This window comes from Meles meles, chromosome 13 (genome assembly GCF_922984935.1).
Source record: "Meles meles chromosome 13, mMelMel3.1 paternal haplotype, whole genome shotgun sequence".
Lineage (NCBI taxonomy): Eukaryota > Metazoa > Chordata > Mammalia > Carnivora > Mustelidae > Meles > Meles meles.
This window is the reverse complement of record NC_060078.1, coordinates 46,129,533-46,155,414: the sequence shown is the minus strand read 5'-3', so window position 1 is coordinate 46,155,414 and position 25,882 is coordinate 46,129,533. Positions and strand designations below refer to the sequence as shown.

The following is a 25,882-nucleotide window of genomic DNA, read 5'->3' as shown; positions in this document are numbered from 1 at the left end:
TAAGAGAAAATCTTTGCAACTGCTGCAGTGGTGAGAGTGTCTTTTGTATGCTAATTAGATAGCTGGGGACTTCAGGATATGTACTAGTCCAAAGCATGATTAGAGGGTTGGCACCTCCAGCCCTATCCTCTGACCTCCAAGGAGGGGAGAATGGCTGAAAATTGATTACATCAATAGACACTGGTGATTTTACTCAATATTTTTTTTTAAAGATTTTATTTATTTATTTGACAAAGATCACAAGTAGAGAGGCAGGCAGAGAGAGAGAGAGAGGGAAGCAGGCTCCCTGCTGAGCAGAGAGCCCGATGCGGGACTCGATCCCAGGACCCCGAGATCATGACCTGAGCCGAAGGCAGCGGCTTAACCCACTGAGCCACCCAGGCGCCCCTCAATCTTTCTTTTTTTACGATTGTATTTATTTATTTGACATACACACAAACACACAGAGAGAGAGAGACACAGCACAAGGAGGGGGAGCAGCAGGCAGAGGGAGAGGGAGGAATGTGGGGCTCAATCCCAGAACCCTGGGATTATGACCTGAGCCAAAGGCAGACCTTTAACAGACTGGGCCTAACCGACTGAGCCTGACGGAACCACCTAGACACCCCTGATTTAATCAATCTTGCTTACACAGTAAAACTCTTTATAAAAACTCCTGAACAGTGGGGTTTGGAGAGATTCCAGGTTGGTATACACCTCAGGTGCTAAAACAGTGGCATGCTTAGAAAGGGCATGAAACTCTTCAAACTCCTCCCCCATGCCTTGTCCTATGGATTTTTCTTCCATCTGGCAATTCCTGAGTTGTACCCTTTACAATAAACTAGCAATAATAGGTAAAAGTGCTTCTCTGACCTCTGTGAGTCATTTCTTGGATATTATCAAACTGAGGTGAGGGGATGCAGGAATCCCCAAACCTTGACTTTACAGCCATTTAGCCAGAAGAAGCCAGACTTACAAATGACATCTGAAGTTGGGACAGTCTTGTGGTACTAGGCCTTTAACCTGTGGGGTCTTTTAATAGTGTCAGTCCTGAACTGCAGAACACCCATCTAGTGTCCAGAAAATTGGAGAGTTGGTTGCTATGAGAAAAAAACCCAAACATTTGGTGTCAGAAGTGTTGTGTAGCTAAAAACAGCTCAGGGTAAAGCTTTGGCAGATATGATTACATTAAGGATCTTGAGATAAGATTACCCAGATGGACCCTGAATGCCATGTAAATATCCTTACAAGGCAGAGAATGATTAGACAGAAAAGGGGAAGCTATGTGACCAAAGAGGCAGTGAGTGAAGTGGTGGGGCCACAATTCAAGGAATAATGGCAGCCACCAGAAGCTGAAAGACTCTCGAGAGGGAGCTGGCCATGCCAACACCTTGATTTTGACCCAATAATGCTGATTTCAGACTTCTTACCTCCAGAACTATGACAGAATATAAATTTCTGTTGGTTCAAGGCACTAAATTTGTGATAATTTGTTAAAGCAGCCAGAAAAAACCAATACCCTGGGGCTTTTTTAGTAACTCACTGTCCCAGTTTGCTGAAATCAGTTCTTCTTGGGCTTTTAATAATTAATCATTCTCCACCTAGACATTGAAAAAAAGAAAGAAAGAAAGAAGAAAGAAAGAAATTAATTCTTTAAAGGCTATGACTTCTATTCCCTTACTAATTCATTTCACCCACATCCACAGCAGTTATCACCAACAGAACATATCCAAATGTGTATTTTCAACTCTGACTTCTCCTCTGATTTCAAAATCAACTTGCCTACTTGATAATTCCACTTAGATGTTTCAAAAGCACCTCTAATTCAACACCTCTAAAAACCACACCTGGTCCTTCTTCCAATGTTCCTTGTCTTAGCAAATGGTATTCTGCCTTCCAGTCACCGTATTAACCTTCCCTCATTCCTTGGAATATGTTAAGACTCTCTCCTGATAGCTTCTGCATATGTATTCTCTCAGCCTAGATTACTCTCTCCAAGTTCTACTCAACCTACTTCCTCTCCTTACTGTTGTGGAGCTCCTACTCATTCTTTTTTCTTTCTTTTTTTTTTAATTTGACAGAGAGAGATCACAAGTAGGCAGAGAGGCAGGCAGAGTGAGGGGGGGAAGCAGGCTCCCCACTGAGCTGAGAGCCCGACTCAGGGCTTGATCCCGGGACTCTGGGATTATGACCTGAGCCGAAGGAAGAGGCCCCAACCCACTGAGCCACCCAGGCGCCTGCTCCTGCCTATTCTTTAAATCTCCAATTTCAGCTCAGCTGACAACTTCTCAGGAAAGCTCTCCCTCACTCTGCAATCTAAATTGAATGTTCTTATACACCTTCATGATACCAAGTTCTCCTTCAGATCATTTACCAGAGTTCTAACTGCTCGCTTATTTTTGTGATTAATTCTCTTCTCCACTAAACTATAAACTCCAAGATGGCAGGGAATGCTTGCTTTCTTCACTCTATATCCTGAAAGCCTAAGCATAATGCCTGGCATATGGGAAACACTAAATAATATTTGATAAGTAAACAAATGAAAACTGAAATATATTGCTTTAGATATGAGTGGCTTGGAAGTCACCTATACCCTTTACATTTAATTACTGGGGTTATTACATTATCTACTGCTTTTTAAAAGTTTACATTATGCCAATTCACTTTTAGGGAAGACTTGTGTTAAGTACCTGTTTTCGCTAATCAAAGAAATTCAAAGAGAATTTCTTTTCTTTTTTTTTTTTTTTTCAAAAAAAACGCAAAGAATAAAAATAGCAGTTAGCATTTAAAGGCAGGACACACCCTAAGCAACAACAATATACCACCAAGCTCCTTCCCAGCAACTACACTCAGCATCTAAGCATCAAACGACAATATCTTTGAACTGTGTCTGTGAGCATCTGTGCATTATCTCAATTTATTTTGTGCATTTGTTAGCAAAGTGTGTTCTGAGGTATCAGAAAAGCTTAAAGTTATTTTAGGTCTGGGAATGCTCAAAAACTTTTTTAAATATATTAATGGTGACTGCTTCTTTGCTTTATGCCATTTTAGCATACAAAGGTGTCACAGGAATGCTCTACTTTCAGATGGGGGAAGGTGGAACTGTAATATGTTTTAACCCTAATCCAGACATTAAGATTTTCCTAAAGTGGGGCGCCTGGGTGGCTCAGTGGAGTAAGCCGCTGCCTTCGGCTCAGGTCATGGTCTCGGGGTCCTGGGATCGAGGCCCGCATCGGGCTCTCTGCTCCGCAGGGAGCCTGCTTCCTCCTCTCTCTCTGCCTGCCTCTCTGCCTACTTGTGATCTCTCTCTCTGTCAAATAAATAAATAGAATCTTTAAAAAAAAAAAAAAAAGATTTTCCTAAAGTAAAAAAAAAAAAAAAAAAATTCCATTGTCCATATTATCCATTATATACTAAATATGGTTCAGTTGCTTTAAAAGAATAGTTCTTGAAGCATCTCTAAAAATAAAAATAAAGCTGATTTTTCTGTCTGGCATGTTGGAGGACAAGGATCAGATTTACCCTCTTTCAGTAACTAGAAAGCGGAGAAGATTCAACACTATTATCAGAAACTGGACAACAATACAACACTGTTATCAGACACTGGACAACAGAGAGATTAGGTCTGCAACCTCTGAAAAAAGGAAAACAAAGTAGGTAAACTCTGTAACTGCCCTGCAGTTCTGCCTGGGGGCCCTCTCCAGACCACTGTGGAGAACACTGCCACACTTAACAACATGGCAGCTTCGAAGAGTTGAGAAGCAGTATCAGGAAGACAAAGGTGTCTGAAATCTTAAGGGCAGAGGAGAGAGAAGAGAGCTGCTCAGAGGAGAAAGAGCTCCAGAAATCAGCACAGGGTCCTCTTGTACCTTTGGCTGAATACTAACCTACACATAAGTAAGGCAAAATTCCCCAAGACTGAGGAACAGGACAACTGCCAGGGAGCTACAAAGATGAACAATTTCCAGAACTCATTCAGAAACAAGGATAAAAATGACCAGACTTCAGACAAGGAAACTACAACTTTAAAGTACTGAAAAACAAAATGTTAATCCAGAAATACATACCATTTGCCTTTTTCATTCTCATTCACAAATGTACAAGAACTTTCCAGAGCCTAAGAGATCTGTTATTTCATAACAGATATTACTTTTTCTTTTGGAAAAGCTATTTTTCACAAAAAAAGTTGTTCATGTTAAGAAAAAAAGTTATCCATGTTAACTTGTAATTGGCTTATTATTTTACAAAAAACTGATAAGTATTTCTTAAAGTTCTTAATTTTAGTTTCTAATAAGGTAAACTTTGAGAGCTATAGCCCATATAAAGAAAATGCCTTTGAAATCCTCACTTATTTTTAACAACATAAAAATATTTCAAGACTAAAAAATGTGCGAATCATAGCTTTAGAAGCAGTGGATGAATCGCATTACTGGTCATTCCCTTGTGGTGCCAAAGAGCCTATGCTAAACTTTTTCATTACAAAATCAACTTTTCTAATACAAATTTTCTTGTGGTGTCAATCTGCATAATGCATATCTTTAAAAAGAGTTTTTCCATTCCATCTAAGTTGTTTAGTTATTAGTATATACTTGTCTATAAATTTCCCTTCATCTGCAGGATATGTTGCCACGTTCCTTTTTTACTCTAGGTATTGGTAATTTGGGGACTCTCTTTTCTTAAACTAACCAGTCTGGCTTCAGATACCAATTTTGGTAATTTTTTCTCAGAAATTATTAACTGTATAAATCTTGGCCCTCAAGTACTTGACACAGACAGGGTTTTTGGTAATGGCCCTGTGAGTCCTCATAAGATACTAAGTCAATAATAATATAATGAAATATTTCAACATTCAGAAGATCTGCAGACCTCACTAAACCATATTTTCCAAATGATCAATGCACTGGCGTAGGATTCAGTTAAATGCAAGACAGACCAATGGATTTTAATATAATTGAATATGAAAAAATTATTTATATAATTTCAGATTTCACATGGCTGTTATATTGTCAAATTTTAATGTAGTATAAAAGAGGAATATTAAAATAACCTGTATGATGAAATGGGAAGCTCACATTAGCACTGCAACTGTATACTGAAAAATAATGGTTGTCTCAAAGGTAAGGCACCTGTGCAACTAATAGAGTTGTGAGCTACTTTTTCATGGAATACCATTTTTACTTGAAAGGATGACTGACACACAAACTATTAATTTGGAGTAGGGTATCTGGAAGATATTTTCTTGAAAATGAACAAAGTAAGCCTATTAGGTCAAGGGAAACAAATGACAAAATTTACTGCTAAGGATAAAATTCAAACTTTCAAGTGAAAATAAAAATTCTGGAAAATTTAAACCTGTTCTTGTGAATCCTGGCAGCTTCCCAAGATATTTCTAATAAGATAAGCAGTGATATGAACAAATAATTTCTTGATATTCTATAATGCAGCCGCTCTAAATTTCTGGGTCTCAGGATCCAATATATTCTTAAAAAAAAAAAAAAAAGGGTTTTATTTATTTATTTGATAGAGAGGGACACAGCGAGAGAGGGAACATAAGCAGGGGGAGGTGGAAGAGGGAGAAGCAGGCCTCCAGCCAAGCAGGGATCAAGGGATCAACCAGGGCTTGATCCCAGGACCCTGAGATCATGACCCTGAGCCGAAGGCAGATGCTTAATGACAGAGCCATCCAGGTGCCCCTCCCATATACTCTTTAAAATTACTGAGGATCCCAAAGAACTTTTACTTATTATTTATACTGATTATATCTATCAATATGTATTATGTTAGACATTAAAAACTGAATGTTTAAAACTTCAGTTACACTTAAAATACAATAATAACAAACCTATTACATGTTACTATAACTAGTATTTCGGTAGAAAATACTTTTTTAAAAACACTTTTGAGAAGAGTGCCACTGTTTTACATTTTTACATATTCCTTTCCCTGTTGGCTTAATTTCAGATAGCTGGATTCTCTTATGACCTTCTGAGCTCTGTTACCACATCAAAGGTCAGGTCATGTGGCCTCTGGAAAACTTAAGAACAAGCACAGAAAGGGCAAATAACAACTAAGTATTGCTATAAAAACAGTCTGACTTCATGGAACCCTTGAAACCCCTTCCTATATTTTCTACAGTTAAAGTTCAGAGATGTTAACAAACCTTAGCAGACTGAGGTACTGAGACCAACACTGCAAATCTCATACTTTACAAAACTTCTTATTTCACTAAAGACACACTTCTTTTAGAGCAAAATCTATTTTTCCAAGCTTTCCCGACTCTCTTCCTCTCATTAGCGCTATATAACATTCTTTTCAAAAGAAATGTTCCCTAACTTTAAAGAATCATCAGCAAGCCTTAATAACCAAAGGGAGGCAGAGAAGAGAAAATTACACCAGGAAATAGGATGCAGTAAACCCCGTGTTACCATACCAAAGCACTGAAATTAGAATTCTAAGAATCTTGAATTTCCAGTAAAATATTCTCTTAAAATAAAATCCTTCCTATACAGTACCAGCAGAACTATGTACACTAGTAAACTTGTTACAACTATTCAGCTCTCTCTGTACCTTATATGAAGTCTTTTCACTTACTCTCCTTCTATATCATCACACTTCAAAATTCACTCTAATTTGGTTTACTGAACATTTTTATTAAGAAGATCTTTTTGGAGATCATCACTGTTCAAGAAAACATTTGTCTCTTCCCCTGGCCAGACTCATCAAAAAGAAAAGAGAAAGGACCCAAATAAATAAAATCATGAATGAAAGAGGAGAGATCACAACTAACACCAAAGAAATACAGACAATTATAAGAACATACTATGAGCAACTCTACGCCAACAAATTGGACAATCTGGAAGAAATGGATGCATTCCTAGAGACATATAAACTACCACAACTGAACCAGGAAGAAATAGAAAACCTGAACAGGCCCATAACCAGTAAGGAGATTGAAACAGTCATCAAAAATCTCCAAACAAACAAAAGCCCAGGGCCAGACGGCTTCCCAGGGGAATTCTACCAAACATTTCAAGAAGAATGAATTCCTATTCTCCTGAAACTGTTCCAAAAAATAGAAACGGAAGGAAAACTTCCAAACTCATTTTATGAGGCCACATCACCTTGATCCCAAAACCAGACAAGGATCCCACCAAAAAAGAGAACTACAGACCAATATCCTTGATGAACACAGACGCCAAAATTCTCGCCAAAATACTAGCCAATAGGATTCAACAGTACATTAAAAGGATTATTCACCACGATCAAGTGGGATTTATTCCAGGGCTGCAGGGTTGGTTCAACATCCGCAAATCAATCAATGTGATACAACACATTAATAAAAGAAAGAACAGGGTGCCTGGGTGGCTCAGTGGGTTAAAGCCTCTGCCTTCGGCTCGGGTCATGGTCCCAGGGTCCTGGGATCGAGCCCCACATCTGGCTCTCTGCTCCTCAGAGAGCCTGCTTCCTCCTCTCTCTGTCTGCCTCCCTGCCTACCTGTGATCTGTCTCTCTCTCTCTGTCAAATAAATAAATAAAATCTTTAAAAAAAAAAAAAAAAGAAAGAACAAGAACCATATGATACTCTCAATAGATGCTGAAAAGGCATTTGACAAAGTACAGCATCCCTTCCTGATCAAAACTCTCCAAAGTGTAGGGATAGAGGGCACATACCTCAATATTATCAAAGCCATCTATGAAAAACCCACCGCAAATATCATTCTCAATGGAGAAAAACTGAAAGCTTTTCCGCTAAGGTCAGGAACACGGCAGGGATGTCCATTATCACCACTGCTATTCAACATAGTACTAGAAGTCCTAGCCTCAGCAATCAGACAACAAAAAGAAATTAAAGGCATCCAAACTGGTAAAGAAGAAGTCAAACTATCACTCTTCGCAGATGATATGATACTATATGTGGAAAACCCAAAAGACTCCACTCCAAAACTGCTAGAACTTGTACAGGAATTCAGTAAAGTGTCATTTCTGTACACCAACAACAAGACAGAAGAAAGAGAAATTAAGGAGTCAATCCCATTTACAATTGTACCCAAAACTATAAGATACCTAGGAATAAACCTAACCAAAGAGGCTAAGAATCTATACACAGAAAATTATAAAGTACTCATGAAAGAAATTGAGGAAGACACAAAGAAATGGAAAAATGTTCCATGCTCCTGGATTGGAAGAATAAATATTGTGAAAATGTCCATGCTACCTAAAACAATCTACACATTTAATGCAATCCCTATCAAAATACCATCCATTTTTTTTCAAAGAAATGGAACAAATAATCCTCAAATTTATATGGAACCAGAAAAGACCTCGAATAGCCAAAGGAATATTGAAGAACAAAGCCAAAGTTGGTGGCATCAAAATTCCGGACTTCAAGCTCTATTACAAAGCTGTCATCATCAAGACAGCATGGTACTGGCACAAAAACAGACACACAGATCAGTGGAACAGAATAGAGAGCCCAGAAATCGACCCTCAACTCTATGGTCAACTCATCTTCGACAAAGCAGGAAAGAATGTCCAATGGAAAAAAGACAGCCTCTTCAATAAATGGTGCTGGGAAAATTGGACAGCCACATGCAGAAAAATGAAATTGGACCACTTCCTTACACCACACACGAAAATAGACTCCAAATGGATGAAGGACCTCAATGTGAGAAAGGAATCCATCAAAATCCTTGAGGAGAATGCAGGCAGCAACCTCTTCGACCTCAGCCGCAGCAACATCTTCCTAGGAACAACGGCAAAGGCAAGGGAAGCAAGGGCAAAAATGAACTATTGGGATTTCATCAAGATCAAAAGCTTTTGCACAGCAAAGGAAACAGTTCACAAAACCAAAAGACAACTGACAGAATGGGAGAAGATATTTGCAAACGACATATCAGATAAAGGGCTAGTATCCAAAATCTATAAGGAACTTAGCAAACTCAACACCCAAAGAACAAACAATCCAATCAAGAAATGGGCAGAGGACATGAACAGACATTTCTGCAAAGAAGACATCCAGATGGCCAACAGACACATGAAAAAGTGCTCCACGTCACTCAGCATCAGGGAAATACAAATCAAAACCACAATGAGATATCACCTCACACCAGTCAGAATGGCTAAAATTAACAAGTCAGGAAATGACAGATGCTGGCGAGGATGCGGAGAAAGGGGAACCCTCCTACACTGTTGGTGGGAATGCAAGCTGGTGCAACCACTCTGGAAAACAGCATGGAGGTTCCTCAAAGTGTTGAAAATAGAACTACCCTATGACCCAGCAATCACACTACTGGGTATTTACCCTAAAGATACAAACATAGTGATCCGAAGGGGCACGTGTACCCGAATGTTTATAGCAGCAATGTCTACAATAGCCAAGCTATGGAAAGAACCTAGATGTCCATCAACAGATGAATGGATAAAGAAGATGTGGTATATATATACACAATGGAATACTATGCAGCCATCAAAAGAAATGAAATCTTGCCATTTGCGACGACATGGATGGAACTAGAGCGTATCATGCTTAGTGAAATAAGTCAATCGGAGAAAGACAACTATCATATGATCTCCCTGATATGAGGACATGGAGAAGCAACATGGGGGGGTAGGGGGATAGGAGAAGAATAAATGAAACAAGATGGGATTGGGAGGGAGACAAACCATAAATGACTCTTAATCTCACAAAACAAACTGGGGGTTGCCAGGGGGAGGTGGGATTGGGAGAGGGGGAGGGGGCTATGGACATCGGGGAGGGTATGTGCTATCGTGAGTGCTGTGAAGTGTGTAAACCTGGCGATTCACAGACCTGTACCCCTGGAGATAAAAATACATTATATGTTTATTAAAAAAAAAAAAAAATTTGGAAGGGGAGGCGAACCATAAGAGACTATGGACTTTGAAAAACAACCTGAGGGTTTTGAAGGGTCAGGGGTGGGAGGTTGGGGGAACAGGTGGTGGGTAATAGGGAGGGCACGTTTTGCATGGAGCACTGGGTGTTGTGCAAAAACAATGAATACTGTTACGCTGAAAAAATAAATAAAATGGAAAGAAAACATTTGTCTCTTGACAAAAAGAATTGCAGCAAAGGGCCAACAGAGCAAAACAATGAAACACAAGGCTCTGAATTCTTCCAATTAGGGATCTCAAAATTCTATTGCTTAAATAACTAATGCCCACAATGTCACACCAAAGCACTACAGGAATATGTTATCACCCACTGCACCATAATTAAGATGAAAGAAAGGGCAGAACTTGATGCAAAATGACATACAACTCTTCCACTTAACCATCACAGGAGAGGCCACACATAGCAGTGATTAAAGCTCAGACTCTGGAGCAGATTATCTGGATTCAGATTCTGGCCCCACCACCCTGAGCAATTAACTAGAAGTTGTTAGAAAGACTAAATGTGTTAATTGTTAAGTGCTAGCAGATAGTATTTGTTCAAAAAACAAAAAACAAAACCAAAACCCTTAAAGCTGAAACACTTTAAATATAAATGGTGAAATAATTCTAGAGATGCAAAAAAGCCAAATGAAATAATTCAGAACACTGCATACTCAATTTTCTAACTTCTTAAAAAGGTATGCAATGTGGTATGTAATTATCTCTTAACATAGCACAAGCCCAAACTGCTAAAGTTCAAGTCACCTTCAGGGACTTAATAGAAGAATCTGACTATATTTGAAATACCTTTATGCCTACACATACTGAACAAGATAACATTCTGTTTCTGAAATAAGGAAGAATGCAAAAAATAAAAGCATGGACAGGATACCTCTGTTGCTCTGCAGACTGCTGAAGAAAAGCAAAAAGCATAATCCCTTGTGGCAAATCTGTTTAAAGGCTAAGTGAAAGAAATGAATAATTATGTAAAACTGAGACTAAAACTAATTTCCTAAAAAATGGAGTGTTACAGGCTGAAGCAGAGTAAGTACAAGTTGAAACACAGACATCTTGTTCTGCCAGGAAATACTCAATGACCAACAAGGTCAGATCAAAATGAGAGCCATCACTTCAAGAAATTCCCACTGGGGGGTGCCTGGGTGGCTCAGTGGGTTAAAGCCTCTGCCTTCGGCTCAGGTCACGATCTCAGGGTCCTGGGATTGAGCCCCGCATCGGGCTCTCTGCTCAGCTGGGAGCCTGCTTCCCTCTCTCTCTCTGCCTGCCTCTCTGCCTACTTGTGATCTCTGTCTGTCAAATAAATAAATAAACTCTTAAAAAAAAAAAAAAAAAGAAATTCCCACTGGTCAAATCTAGAGCAATGTGAGTATGGAAAAGAATAAAGACACGTAAAACAAGCAAAAGGGGGTGGGGAAACAGAGCAGAAATCAACAGAACTGAAAACAGAAAAATAAAACAACAAAAACAAAGGCTGTTTTTTGAAAATATAAATAAAATCGATAAACTCCTAGCCAGACTAAGATAAAAAGAAAAAAAGAGGGAGAGACACAAATTACTAATATAAAACATGAATTGGGGGTCAACACTACCGATTGCAAGTACATTAGGACAGTAAAAGAATATTATGAAAAATTCTATACTCACAAATGTGTTAACTGAGATGAAATAGGCCAATTCTGTGAAAGATAAAACCTACCAAAGTTCACACAAACAGAAACAGATAACCAGAACAGGACTGTATCAATTAAAGAAACTGAATCAATATTAACCTTCCCAAACTGTCAGCACCAAGTCCAACTGGTTTCACTGATGAATTCTACCAAATATTTAGGGGGAAAAAATGGCATTAATTATGAATTCTCTACAATCTCTTCCAGAAATAGAAGCAAAAGAAACATCCCCTAACTCAATGACAACAGTATTATCCTAATACCAAAATCAGATAAAGATAATACAGAAAAAGAAAATTACAGAACAGTATATACTCTCTTACAAACTTAGATATAAAAATCCTCAACAAAATATCAGCAACAAAATCCAAAAATATATAAAAAAAATTCTACACCACAACCAAAGGGTATTTATTCGAGGTATGCAAAGTTGGTCCTAAAATCTAATGTAACCCACCACATTCATAGGCTAAAGAAAAAAAGTCATATGATCATATCACTGGAAGAGGAAAAGCCATTTGACAAAATCTTTTTTTTTTCTCATTTGACAAAATCTAACACCCACTCATAATAAAAACTCTCAGAAAATTAGGACTAGAAACCATTCTCCTCAATTTGATAAATTCTCTAGCAAAACAAAACCGTATAATTAACATAAATTCAATGGTGAAAAACTGGATACTTTCCCTCTAGGTTCGGGAACAAGACAAGGATGTCCCCTCTCATCACTCGTAGTATCATACAAAAATTTGTGACTACTGCAGTAAAAAACAAAAGAAAATAATTAGTATGTAGATTGTAAAAGAAAAAAAATTGTTCTTGTTTGTCAATGTGATTACATATGTAGTAATTCCTAAAGAATTCACACACAAAAAACGCCTAGTTGATAAAGTTGTCTCCTTTTGGGTATAAGTTAATTATGATACTGCTTTAAACATATACATACTGGAATTAAACAAGTCAATGGATCCTGTACGGTAGGAGGCAGGTTTCTCACTGTTAGAGGAAATTACTATCACTAAGGAGAGAATGCCAGAAAGATCCATGTGGTAATGGATTAGAACTGAAGACAGTAAGCACTCATGTTTAGCTTAATATAGACACAGATGGTTATATAAAATATTTATAGATATGTGTATAAACACAAATTTATGTGTGTTATTAATACATACACACATTCATTTCTTAGCTCTGTCTGCTGAAAGTGACTAAGAAAAGCCACATCCCAGTAGCAATAAGCACACCTAGCACCTAGATCTTGGTTTCTAATTCTCTAATACCATTCCCCAATATAACGAAATAGAGTTCCTTGGAAAAGTGGTTGATTCTAAGAGTGGGGCAGAAAATATATAAGATAGGCTGGAAACACCTTGTAGTGGCAGAAAGTAAGAAAATCCTTAAAAAAAAAAAAGAAAGAAAAAATTACCCACTTTGATAGAGGTATGTCAAAGGAGCACAGGGACCAACTGGAAGACCTCTCACTGGCCAAAGCTGGAATAATTTGAGCAAGAAAATAAAGTAGAGCTGGGTTATAACTCAAAGTATAAAATAATCATGAACTTCTGACACAAATTACTGAATTAATAAATGGGAGAAGATACAAATTACTGAATTAATAAATAGGAGAAGAGTTAAAACTCTCTGCAGAAGGATCCCACTGATTTATGCACTGTACTCTTAAGGAGACAAACATAACTCCTCACTCTCTAAGTGTGGCTGCATATAGTAACTTCTTGCACATAGTGACTTCTGCCAAACAGTACAATGGGGAGTAGAAAGGGAGTCACTTTATAGTGGAGAAATCTGACAAACACTATTTCAGCCAGGTGATCAAGGTCAACATCAGTAGCTGTAAACTATGTTAACAACATGTACCTCTGATATGATGTGATGAAAATGGCACTTTACCTCTATGATCTATCTCCTCTAAACTCATAATCCCAGTCTAAAACTTAGAAAAACTTTAGACAAATTCCAACAAAGGGGAATCCTACAAAATACCTGACCAGTGCTCCTCAAAACTGTCAAGGTCATCAAAAACAATGAAGGAATGTCTGAGAACTCAATGACAAGAAGATTCTAAGGAGACAGGCCAACTAAATATAATGTGGTATCCTGGACAGGATACCTGGAACAGAAAAAGGACATTAGGTAAAAACAATGGAAAACTGAATAAACTATGCACTTTGGTTAATAATAATGTCTTGAGGTGCCTGGCTGGGTCAGTCCTGGGATTAAGCGGGCTCCCTGCTCAGTGGGGAGCCTGCTTCTCCCTCTCCTCCACTCGTGCACATGCGCGCGCACACAGATACACACACTCTCTCTCTCAAATACAATCTTTTTTTAAAAAAAGTATGTACTGATATTAGTCTACTAATTGTCATAAATGTACAATACTAATATAGGAAGCTGTTGATAAGAGAATCTGGGTGAGGGTATAAGGGAAATCTCTGTAATATGTTCTCATTTTTTCTGAAAAGTCAAAATTTCTAAAAAATAAAGTCTACTTAAAAAAGGAATAGTGAGGGGAAGGAGGCAAGATAGCATTAAAGTAGGGGACTTTATTTCATCTGGTCCCTTGAATTTAGCTATGTAACTATCAAATTATTCTGAGCACCTATAAATTCAATCTGAGATGTAAAAAAAGAATTGCTGGAATTCCACAAATAGAAAACCGACCACTTTTTGCAAGGTAGGGGGTATGGAGAAGTGAATCTGAGGGGATATATCAGAATATAAATGGTGTGTGGGGGGGAGGGGGAAACTCCATAAGCTGGCTACTGGAAAGTGATATAGCTGTGGAAAGCCTTCAGGGAACAAAAAGCCACACAGAATCACCCCAAGCAGCTTACACTGAGCCCAGTCCCAGGCAAGGGGCAGTGCAACTCTGCCCAGGCAAAGACATCAGACAATCAGTACAGCAGCACCCACCCTCAGAAGCCCAGCTGGAAAAATCAGGAAAATACTAAGTTTACTGAGCACACAGACTGCTAAACTCCAGCATCGGGGAAAACAGTATATAGAATTTGAGATTTTTTTTCTCCTGATTCTTTTATATTTTAGTTTTAAATTTTCCTTTTCTTTTTTTCATTTTTCCCTTTTCAACGAGTTTCTTATTTTATCAACTATTTTGTCTTTTTTAACCTTTATTTTTACATTTATACTTTATAAATATATTCTTCATTTTTTACTTTTCACTGTATTCAACTTTATTTTTGTACATATGCAAGTTTTGCTTCTTTTACAATTTTGGAATTTAATGTCTTCTAACAAACAGACCAAAAAACAGCTAGGACCAAGTGGATCACCCTGTTTTGTCCACTTGGGAAGATTATATTCTCTCCCCCCACCCCTTTTCTCTCTCTGTCTCTGTCTCTCTCTCTTTTTTTTTTTTTTTTTTTTAAGTTTCCAACCTCTTTGGATTGTCTAGTGTGTATTTTGCTTGGGTCATGGTTAATATTTTTTATTTTGTTCTCTTGTTCACCCGTTCTCCTCTAGGCAAAATAACTAGAAGAAGGAATTTACAACAAAGGAAAGAACTGGGGTAATACTGTCACAGGCCTAATCTATATGGATGTCAGCAAAATGTCAGAGCTGGAATTCAGGATAGTGAATATGAAGTTACTAGCTGGGCTTGGGAAAAAACATTAAAGACACTAGAGAATCTCAGTGCAAAAATAAAATCTAATCAGGCCGAAATAAAAAATGTTCTGAGATGTAGTCTCAAATGAATGCTCTAACATCTAGGGTAAATGTGGCAGAAGAGTTGACACAGAAAACAAGATGATAGGAAGGAAGCTAAGCAAAAGAGACAAAAACGAATGGATCATGAGAGGAGGCTTTGAGAAATTAGTGACACCATAAAGCAAGACAGTATTAGAATTATTAGGGTCCTAGAGGAAGAAGAGAGAGAGAGGAGCAGAAGGTATATTTGAACAAATCATAGCTGAGAACTTCCCTAATGTGGCAAAGGAAACAGACATTCAAGTCCAGCAGGCAGAGTGCGCTCCCCCACTCAAAATCAGTAAAACTAGATCAACACACTAGCATACAATAGTGAAGCTTGCAAATTTCAGAGATAAAGAGAAAATCCTGAAAGCAGCTCAAGATAAGAAGTCCTAAACCTACAGGGGTAGGAACATTACACAGGCAAGCAGACCTATCCAGAGACCTGGCAGGTCAAAAAAGGCTGGCATGATATATTCAGGGTACAAAATGAGAAAAACATGCAGCCAAAAATATCCAGACAGGCTGTCATTCAGAATGGAAGGAGAGATAAACAGAAACTAAAAGAATTTGTGATCACTAAACCAGTCACAAGAAACATTAAAGGGAATCCTGTAAGCAAAGAGAGCCCAAAAGTAACAGACCAGAAAGAAACAGAGACAATCTACAAAAACAGGGACTTCAGAGGTAATACAATGGCACTAAATTCATATCTTTCAATAGTTACTTGAATGTAAATGGGCTAAATGCTCCAATTAAAACACACAGGGTATCAGATTGGATAAAAAAAAGCAAGACACATCCATATATGCTGTTTATAAGAGACTCATTTTAGACCTAAAGTCACCTCTAGATTTAAGAAGAACACAGACAGCAACCTCTTTGACCTCGGCTGCAGTAACTTCTTGTTAGACATACCTCCAAAGGCAAAGGAAACAAAAGCAAAAATGGACTATTAAGGACTTCATCAAGATAAAAAGCTTTCATACAGCAAAGGAAACAGTCAACGAAACTAAAAGGCAATCTACAGAATGGGAGAAAATATTTGCAAATGACATATCAGATAAAGGGCTAGCATCCAAGATCTATAAAGAACTTATCAAACTCAATACCCCAGAAACAAATAATCCAGTCCAGAAATGGGCAGAGGACATGAACAGACCTTTCTTCAAAGAAGACATTCAAATGACCAACAGACACATGAAAAAAATGCTCCACATCACTGGACATCAGGGAAATACAACAAAACCATAAGGAGATACTATCTCACACCAGTCAGAATGGCTAAAATTGGGGCGCCTGGGTGGCTCAGTGGGTTAAGCCTCTGCCTTCGGCTCGGGTCATGATCTCAGGGTCCTGGGATCGAGCCCCACATCGGGTTCTCCGCTCAGCGGGGAGCCTGCTTCCCTGCTTCTCTCTCTGCTTGCCTCTCTGCCTGCTTGTGATTTCTCTCTGTCAAATAAATAAATAAAATCTTTAAAAAAAAAAAAAAGAATGGCTAAAATTAACAAGAGAGGAAACAACAAATGGTGAAGATGTGGAGAAAGGGGAACCCTCTTACACTGTTGGCGGGAATGCAAGCTGGTACAGCCACTCTGGAAAACAGTATGGAGGTTCCTCAAGAAGTTAAAAATAGAGCTACCCTATGACCCAGAAATTGCACTACTACTTACTCCAAAGATACAAATGTACTGACCCAAAAAGGCACCTGCACCCCAGTGTTCATAGCAGCAATGTCCACAATAGACAAACTCTGGAAAGAGGCCAGATGTCCACCACCAGATGAATGGATAAAGATGAAGTAGAAATATACAATGGAATATTACTCAGCCATCAGAAAGAATGAAATATTATCATTTACACTGACATGGGTGCTGGAGAGTATTATGCTGAGTGAAGTAAGTCAATCAGAGAAAGGCAATTATCATATGGTTTCACTCATATGTGGAACATAAGAAACAGCAGAGGACCATAGGTGAAGGGACAGAAAACTGAATGGGAAGTCATCAGAAAGGAAGAACAAGCCATGAGAGACTCTTAATTATAGAAAACAAACTGAGGGTTGCTGGAGGGGAGGTGTGGGGGGGCGAATGGGGTAATTGGGTAATGGACATTAACGAGGGCATGTGATGTGATGTGATGAACACTGGGTGTTATATGCAACTGATGAATTACTTAACACCACACCTGAAATTAGTGATAGCTAATGGAATTTTAATTAAAAAAAAAAAAAGGAATAGTGACTGGAATGATTATAAAAACACTAAAAAAAACCCGCAAATTTCTGTCATACTGAAAGAGAGAGAAGAGAGAAATAAAGTTGTTTGCCACCATTGGAGATGACTGCTAACTAATTTTCAGAGTGGACATCACGTTCAGAGTTTCAGAATTCAGTTTTCAGAGTTAAAAAGTTGATTTATCAAAAGAAAATAAGCATTTACCTCACCTTTTAAGGAAAAACTAGTTCAATCCTACTTGATAAGGGAAAGGTCTTTTTTTTTTTAAAGATTTTATTTATTTGACAGAGATTACAAGTAGGCAGAGAAACTGGCAGAAAGAGGAGGAAACAGGCTCCCTGCTGAGCAGAGAGCCCGATGCGGGGGCTCAATCCCAGGACCCTGGGATCATGACCTGAGCCGAAGGCAGAGGCTTTAATCCACTGAGCCACCCAGGCGCCCCGAGAAAGGTCTTTTTAACAGTCGACAGCTGGCTAATAGATCCTGAAGGATGACAGGGTTAGAAAAGAACATTTCATGAGCTCAAGTGAAATAACTGGTTTAGACAAGGCTCATCAATAAAGGCTAAGAAACATTAGGCAAAGGCTGGTGGGAAACAATATTCTCAGGGAACCAAATCATTGCTTCACTGATCAGGTGCTAATTACAAAGAAGGAGGGGAAAAAAATCCCATCTTTATAATGGATAGATCTAATGAATACCACCTAACCAAATGACTGTAATTTGGGCAGACAACCTGGTGTTATATGTCTTGAGTTATGAATGAATATAATGTACACAGGAGCATCTAAGTCAAAAAACCTAAATATAATCCAGCCTCTAGACCAAACTTTCTATTTTTAGGAAACACAGTAGCTGCAGATACAAGTTAAATACCACAAGGAAACAATCATACAAATCCAGAATGTGGAAAGTTCTGCCAGACAACTGGTCTTATCTTAAGAAGGCAATATTGGGGGGCACCTGGGTGGCTCAGTGGGTTAACGCCTCTGCCTTCATCTTGGGTCATGATCCCAGGGTCCTGGGATCAAGCCCCACATCTGGCTCTCTGCTCAGCGGGGAGCCTGCTTCACCCCCCACCCCCCGCCTGCTTCTCTGCCTACTTGTGATCTCTTGTCTGTCAAATAAATAAATAAATAAAATATTTTTTTAAAAAAAGGCAATATTGGCAGTGGTGTGGGAGGGGAGACTTGCAGTACAGCAGTCTCCCCTTATCTTTCCACAAAGCAGATGAAGCTCCTTCTGATCTACCATCAGCATGTCAACATTAGCCTAATGCTATTCACAATACCTATGTCATTCATCTCATTTCGTCTCATCACTTAAGCATTTTACTACCTCACATCATCACAAGAAAGGTAGAAGTACAGTAAAATAATATATTTATAGACCACATTCACATAGCTTTTATATAATTATGATCATCTTATATCCCTATTAATCTCTTATTCTGCCTAATTTAGAAATTAAACTCTATTATAAACATACATATATTGAAATAAAAACAGGCTTTGGTACCTGCAGTTTCAGGCATCCACTGGGGGTCCTGGAACATATATTCCACAGATGGGGAGGCATATTAGGTGTCTAAAGCAATAACAAATATTATGCATGAACTCTGATTGAACCCTAGTTTGAGAAAACCATCTGCAAATGGACAACTGAAGAAACCTGAATATAGACTAAAACTTATAGCTTCTTTTTAAAAGAATGACATCTGTAGGAAAATGTGTTTAATTTTTGGAGATGCACTGCAGCATTTAGGGGTCAAGCGCATACAAAAGAAGTCTCTATTAAGAGAAACGTAAACAAATACTACAAAATGTTAATAACCATATCCAAATGGTAGTCTGGGGTGCTCATTGTACGATTCTTTAAATTCGCATGTTTGAACTTTTTTTTTAAGATTTTATTTATCTGAGAGGGAGAGAGAGAAATGGAGCACATGCATCAACAGGGGAGGGGCAGAGGGACAAGCAGACTCCCCACTGAGTAGGGAGACCAACACAGGGCTTGATCCCGGACCCTGAGATCATGGACCTAAGCCAAAGACAGACGCTTAACCAACTGAGCCACCCAGGAACCTGTGACTAGTCTTAAAGTAGTTTGGGGGTAGTGAGGGGGGATGGGGGGGAAAAAAAAAGGCTGCCCGAATGAACTGTAAAGGCACCAAAATATAGTAATAGCAGATTCTATAGACAAATGTAACAAACTTTCAGATTTTAAACTAGCATCCTATAATACATACACTGCATAAACATTAGGAAGGGGGAGCATGAAGGAGGGAATCAGTTTAAGAAATACTTCCCACCTTCCAAAAGTTTAAAATATCAACCAAAACACTGATGATAAAATCACCTCAAACAGGACCTCTAATATCTCTCATTTTCTCAGAAGAAAGGGGACTACAAAAGAGATATCATTTTCACTGTTCAATTACAATAGTTGAAGAGTAACAAAGTTTTATAACTTAGAAATTTCAGTAATACAGGAAATGAGTTGGAGGCTCAAGAATATAAATGAACTCAAGAAGAGCGTAAGTTAACTAAAATTAAAAGCTATATGATTTCCTGTATCTTATATTATTAATGGATTTCACAGAAGTAAATTCTTCTTACTCCCTTAATACAGGCTGTGCTGTAGATACATACTGCTACAGAGCATAACCATTGGCCCCAAAGTCAAACCCTCCTTAATGACTTAGAACAAATTAAAATTATATTTGTGGAACAAATTTAAAAATTTTACTTAAGATAACAGAATAGATACTTCCCTGTGCCTGTTCCACTATAGCTGAGATTCTACAGCTGCATAACTATGACAATCTCATGCTGATAAATGTCAGCTCCTTTTACACATAACTGTCCTCTGATAGTCCTAATAGACATGAAAATGTTACCTTAGCTTTATCTCTCCCAAACTTTGCAAAAATATTCTCTCTGCCATTTGCTTCCTCCCTTTTCTAATCCTAAATCTCTTTTTCCCTTTTCTAATAATTGCTATAATATATATAATATGGCTACATAATACATAATACACATATAATAACACTAGTACCCAAAATCTCACCTTGAGAAAAAACTAAAACTACATATATTGGAAATCTTATGAGCTAGACCTTCATCAAGCTAACAAATTACTTTGGTGAACCAGGTAATTCAGACCAATCTCCTACTGAGAACAAGAAAAACTGGATACCTCCTAACCCCAGGCAAAAATCAGAAAAACAAACAAAACCCCCCACACCTCTTTGAAGGTATCAGAATGCTAACAATGCAGTAAAAAAGGTTAAGAAGGCTAAGATTTGAGATAGTAAGGAAATTCTCAGAGGTGGGCCAAGCATCTGGGGCTGTTTTTCCTAGGTTACATCTGTCAATTCCATAAGGTAACTTAAGAAGCTGAGCTAAACTTCTCCCAGATCTACAAGGCTGGAGGAGTTAAATATGGGAGGTAAGGGCCCAATGCAGTATGGAAGTAGAGAAATAGGGGTTGGGGAGGAGTTATGATACCCCTGGTTTTATGTTAGGACCCCAAAGAATCATATCCTAAAAGTAAACAAAGCATAAAATAGACCAGCCTTTGCACAGTGTGGAGCCCATCTTTGAAACATTTTAGTCTCTGACTGGATTAAGATGATATAGAATAGTTACTTCCACCAAGTAGCCTCCTACTGAAAGCAAACACAAGTCTTTCATGGAAGGAGGTAACATCATCCCTAAACCTCAAACTATCCGTAGGTTTTTGCATGTGTAATGTCTTAATAAGAAACATCCAGGTAGAAAATATGAAAAGAGCATGATGAAAAATTGAATAATACAAAAGCCTACAGGAAAATATCTACAAAGGATCAAAATAATAAAGTTACCCTATACAGACATGCTTAACATTTTCAAGAGATTTTTTTGTTTGTTTTTTAAACTGAGAAGGTACCTGGGTGGCTCAGTTGGTTAAAGGTCTGCCTTTGGTTCAGGTCATGATCTCAGGGGCCTGGGATCCAGCCCGGAGTTAGGCACCTGCTCAGCAGGGAGTGTGCTTCCCCTCCCACTCTGCACCTGCCGCCCCCGCCCCCCCCCCCCCCCCGGCCCCGCACGGCCTGGCTCCTTCTCGCTCTCTTTCTTTCTCTCAAATAAATAAAAACTTTAAAAAGACAAAAAATAACAACAGAGTCACGAAAAACAGGCCCAGGACAAAAGTCTGCTAACTTTGAAATTTCAAACCGTACCTCATTTCCTATTCCTTAGATTCATCTCTGATTAAAAATTCCCACCTGTTCTAAACCTTCCTTATTCAGGTCCACACACCCCCCAAGAGAATATCTACTAAAGAAAAATGTGTCATTCAGTAAAAGGAATTCTACACAAAAAGACAGGCCCTTTAACCTGCCTTACTGGTCCAGTCCTTGAGAGGGAATATAGTCCATTCATTTGCCATAAGAGCATGAACTGTTATAGAGAACCAACACAGCTCAAATCGGAGATTTCCAAGCATTTTACATCATAACCCATTATAGACAACCTCCGGGTATATCTGTATATAAGCACACTAAACTTAATTGAAACACAAATTTCAAAAAAACCATTCTTAGCTAAAATAATCAAGACCAGGTGGCTGATATAATGACTGACATATTATAGATTAATAGAATAGAACTGATAGTCCAGGAAAAAAAATTTTTTTAAACAAGGATGATAAGACAGTTCAATAAGAAAGCACAGTATTTTCAACAAATAGTGCTAGGACAATTGCATGTCCATATGCCAAAGAATGGAGTCAAATCCCTTCTGCACACCATACACAAAAAATTTTACTCAAAATAGATCACAGGACTATATGTAAGAGCTCAAACTATAAAACTTTTAGAAGAAAACACAAGAGTTATCTTCATAACCTTGAGCTGGGTTGATGGTTTCATACATTAAACACCAAAAGCACAAGCAACAACAAAAGAAACAGAAACTGGATTTCATTAAACTAAATCTTTTGTGCTTGAAACAATACTATGAAGAAACTGAAAACAGGAGAAAATATCTGCAAATCACATGTCTGATGAAGGAATTGTATCTACACTACCTAAAAAATCCAGCTTAATAATAAAAAGGTAACCCAACTTAAAAACAGGCATAGAATTAAAATAAACATTTCTCCCAAGATAGACAAATGACCAATAAGCATATGTAAAGATGATCAACATCATTAGCCATCAGAGAAGCGCAAATCAAAAACACAATGAAATACCACTTCCCATCCATTAGGAAGGCTATATCAAAAGACAGTCACAGGCATTGACATGACGCAGAGAAACTGAAACCTTTGTACCTTGCTGGTGGTAATGTAAAATGATGCAGCCACTTTGAAAAACCAGTGTGGCAGTTCCTCAAAATGTGAAATATGGAATTATCCATACAACCAGCAATTCCAATCCAATGTGGTTATATATCCAAAGGAACCGAAAACCTGTCACACAGAAACCTGTACATGAATGTCTATGACAGCATGACTTACAGCCAGCTAAATGCCCACCAACTGAAGAGTGGATAAATAAAATGTGGTGTACCTGTAGAATAGAGTATTACTAGGCCATAAAAAGGAATGAAGTACTGATACATGCTACAAGACGAACCCTGAAAACATTATGCTAAGTAAAATAAACCAGCCACAAGACCATATGCTACATGATTATATTTACCTACAATGCCTAAAATAAATCTACAGAGACAAAATGTAGAAGATAAGTGGTTGTTTGGCACTGGGGAAAAGCAGGGGTTTGGACAGGAATGGGGAGAGTGACTGCTAATAGGTATGGAATTTTTAGATTGACAACTATGTTCTAAAAGTAGACTGTGGTGGGACGCCTGGGTGGCTCAGTTGGTTAAGCGGCTGCCTTCGGCTCAGGTCATGATCCCAGCGTCCTGGGATCGAGTCCCATATCGGGCTCCTTGCTCAGCAGGGAGCCTGCTTCTCCCTCTGCCTCTGCCTGCCTCTCTGCCGACTTGTGATCTCTCTCTCTCTCTGTCTCTCTCTCTCTGATAAATAAAAATCTTAAAAAAAAACAAAACAGTATCATTCAAAATCCCAGTGGGATTTTTAAAAAAATAAATAAATAAATAAAATAAAAGTAGACTGTGGTGATGGGAGCACTACTCCATGAGAACACACAAAAAATAACTTGTATAGGGCGCCTGGGTGGCTCAGTGGATTAAGCCGCTGCCTTCGGCTCAGGTCATGATCTCCAGGTCCTGGGATGGAGCCCCGCATCGCGTTCTCTGCTCCTCAGGGCGCCTGCTTCCTCCTCTCTCACTGCCTGCCTCTCTGCCTACTTGTGATCTCTCTCTCTGTCAAATAAATAAATAAAATCCTAAAAAAAAAATAACTTGTATATTTCAAACAGGTGAACTGTAACGGTATGTGACTTAAATCTCAACAAAGCTGTTAAAAAATTCTTGGTCCTTACCTTATTACTTGTGATATTTTACTGTGATACATACTTGTGATGTTACACTGTGATCTTCTGTTTCATTTAAAAATACATTAGTGGTAACCTCCTGAATTAATCACTGGCTATTTGAAAAACACTGCCGGAGTCCTCCAACAGTAGAAGAGATGCCCACTTCTATTATCAGGACTAACCCCATCACACCTCACATCCCAGAAAAAGTCCAACTCTTCCTGGTCATCTTCCCCAAGTTCTTACTGTCACGGTATTGAGTACATCCTCCACTTTACCCAATCTTTCAATCCTCCTAGGCCGTTCACTGGCCTTCTGAAATTCCTAATTTGTGATAGCCAAATTTAGTTGATTATACTACCTTTACCATTCCTTATTATCATCTATCCTCCTTCCAATTCTTCCCCACTGACCGAGGATGCTGTCGAATAGTTAGTTCACAGTGAAGTATCCTTATTTCCTTACCACTTGATTGTCTTCACCACTGACTGACCCCTTGGATAGCTCAGCCTCTCTTATTCACTGGCCTCATTTCCACAGACTTTTCATTCAATTCCACCTTAGCAGCCCCCTCCCAAAGTCCATCTGGGTATTATCATTGCTAGAAACTACCATACCTGTTAAATCTCTATTTCAAGCATCCCACTCTGACCAACACATTGAAGCCTTCTAGAACATTACTTTATCCCATCCCACTCGCCACTAACAATTCTAACTGAAATTCCCAATACACTTCCTTACTACCCACCCTGACTTCACCATCTTTCTCAACCAGTTAAGATTTTATGATTAATTCCACTCCTGAAAGCACTCCTAAAACAAACAAAACAAAACAAAAACCACACACACACACCCTCATTTCCCTTGTCCCTTCCCTTTTCCTTATTTTATACTGACCTAGTTTTATGTATCACTTTGGCAGGGTGATGGTCCTATCATTCAATCAAACACAGATCTAAGTGTTGCTATGAAGATATTTTGCAGATGTTGCTAACATCCACACTCATTTGACTTTAAGTAAAGGAGACAGTCCTCAATAATGTGGATGCTTCTCATCCAATCAGCTGAAATATCTTAAGAGCAAAACTGAGGTTTCCCTGAGGAAGAGGAAATTCAAGTCTGCAGCATCAGCGCCTGCCCTACAGATTTACAACTTGCCAGCCCCTCTAACTGTATAAGCAAATGCCCTGTACTCTCCTAGTGTATACATACATACATACATATCTGTTACTGACACTGTTCTCTGAGAACTCTGATACACCTAGCAAAACCTCACCCCAGAAGTTGATCTGCCTGTGTATGTATCTAACCAGTTAAATAATGCTGCGGTGGGGTGGAGGGAGAATCACAAAACCAAGCTAACATCACTTTAAGTTCAAGATTTCAAACCTTGGAAGAATAATCAACACTTCTTGGCAAACTGCTTCAAACTTCCCACACTCCCTCCCCCACCCCCAACCCACCCATACCCATAACAATCTCCTACTTCACCGAGAAAACAGAAACTAGGACAAAAAAAAATGAATGCCAGAAAGATAAGCCTTCATCTTCCAACCACCAAAATTCCTTGCAGGGAAGGGCACATCATTTTTCTGCACTCCCTCCCGTTTGACAGACAACCTCTCTCTAACAAAGGCCAATCTCTTTACCCATACTCTCCATTTCCCCCTTCCCTGAGTATTCTCCTTTTCCTCGCTAAGCCCTATATTTTCCTTTACCTACCGTCTCTGTTTCACTTCATGGCTAATCTTTAAAAATTTGTTCATTTCTCATTCACTCAAAAAAAATCTTCACTCAGTGTCTTTTAAGTGACTTCAATTAGCTTTCTTTCTCTTCACTTTAATAACATTCATCAACATCACAATTATCCAGTAATCTCTCTCTGCCTGCTTCCTCACCCATAAAATAGGAATAACAGTA

General features: G+C 38.6%; 1 protein-coding gene across 9 annotated transcripts in view; it reads right to left on the bottom strand.

Annotated features, from left to right (window-relative positions):
* The window catches only part of MAPK8 (mitogen-activated protein kinase 8), a 110,689-nt gene that overhangs the window by 73,716 nt on the left and 11,091 nt on the right, over positions 1–25,882 (bottom strand). Inside the window, exon 2 of one of the 9 annotated variants that reach the window (XM_046027002.1) lies at positions 1,499–1,580. The exons of 5 other annotated variants lie outside the window; for them this stretch is intronic. The gene's annotated coding sequence lies outside the window, so the exon portion shown is untranslated. Of the gene's footprint in view, positions 1–1,409; positions 1,581–25,882 lie in introns of those variants that run through there. 3 more of the 9 variants (XM_046026999.1, XM_046027003.1, XM_046027001.1) reach the window with 3 other exon arrangements.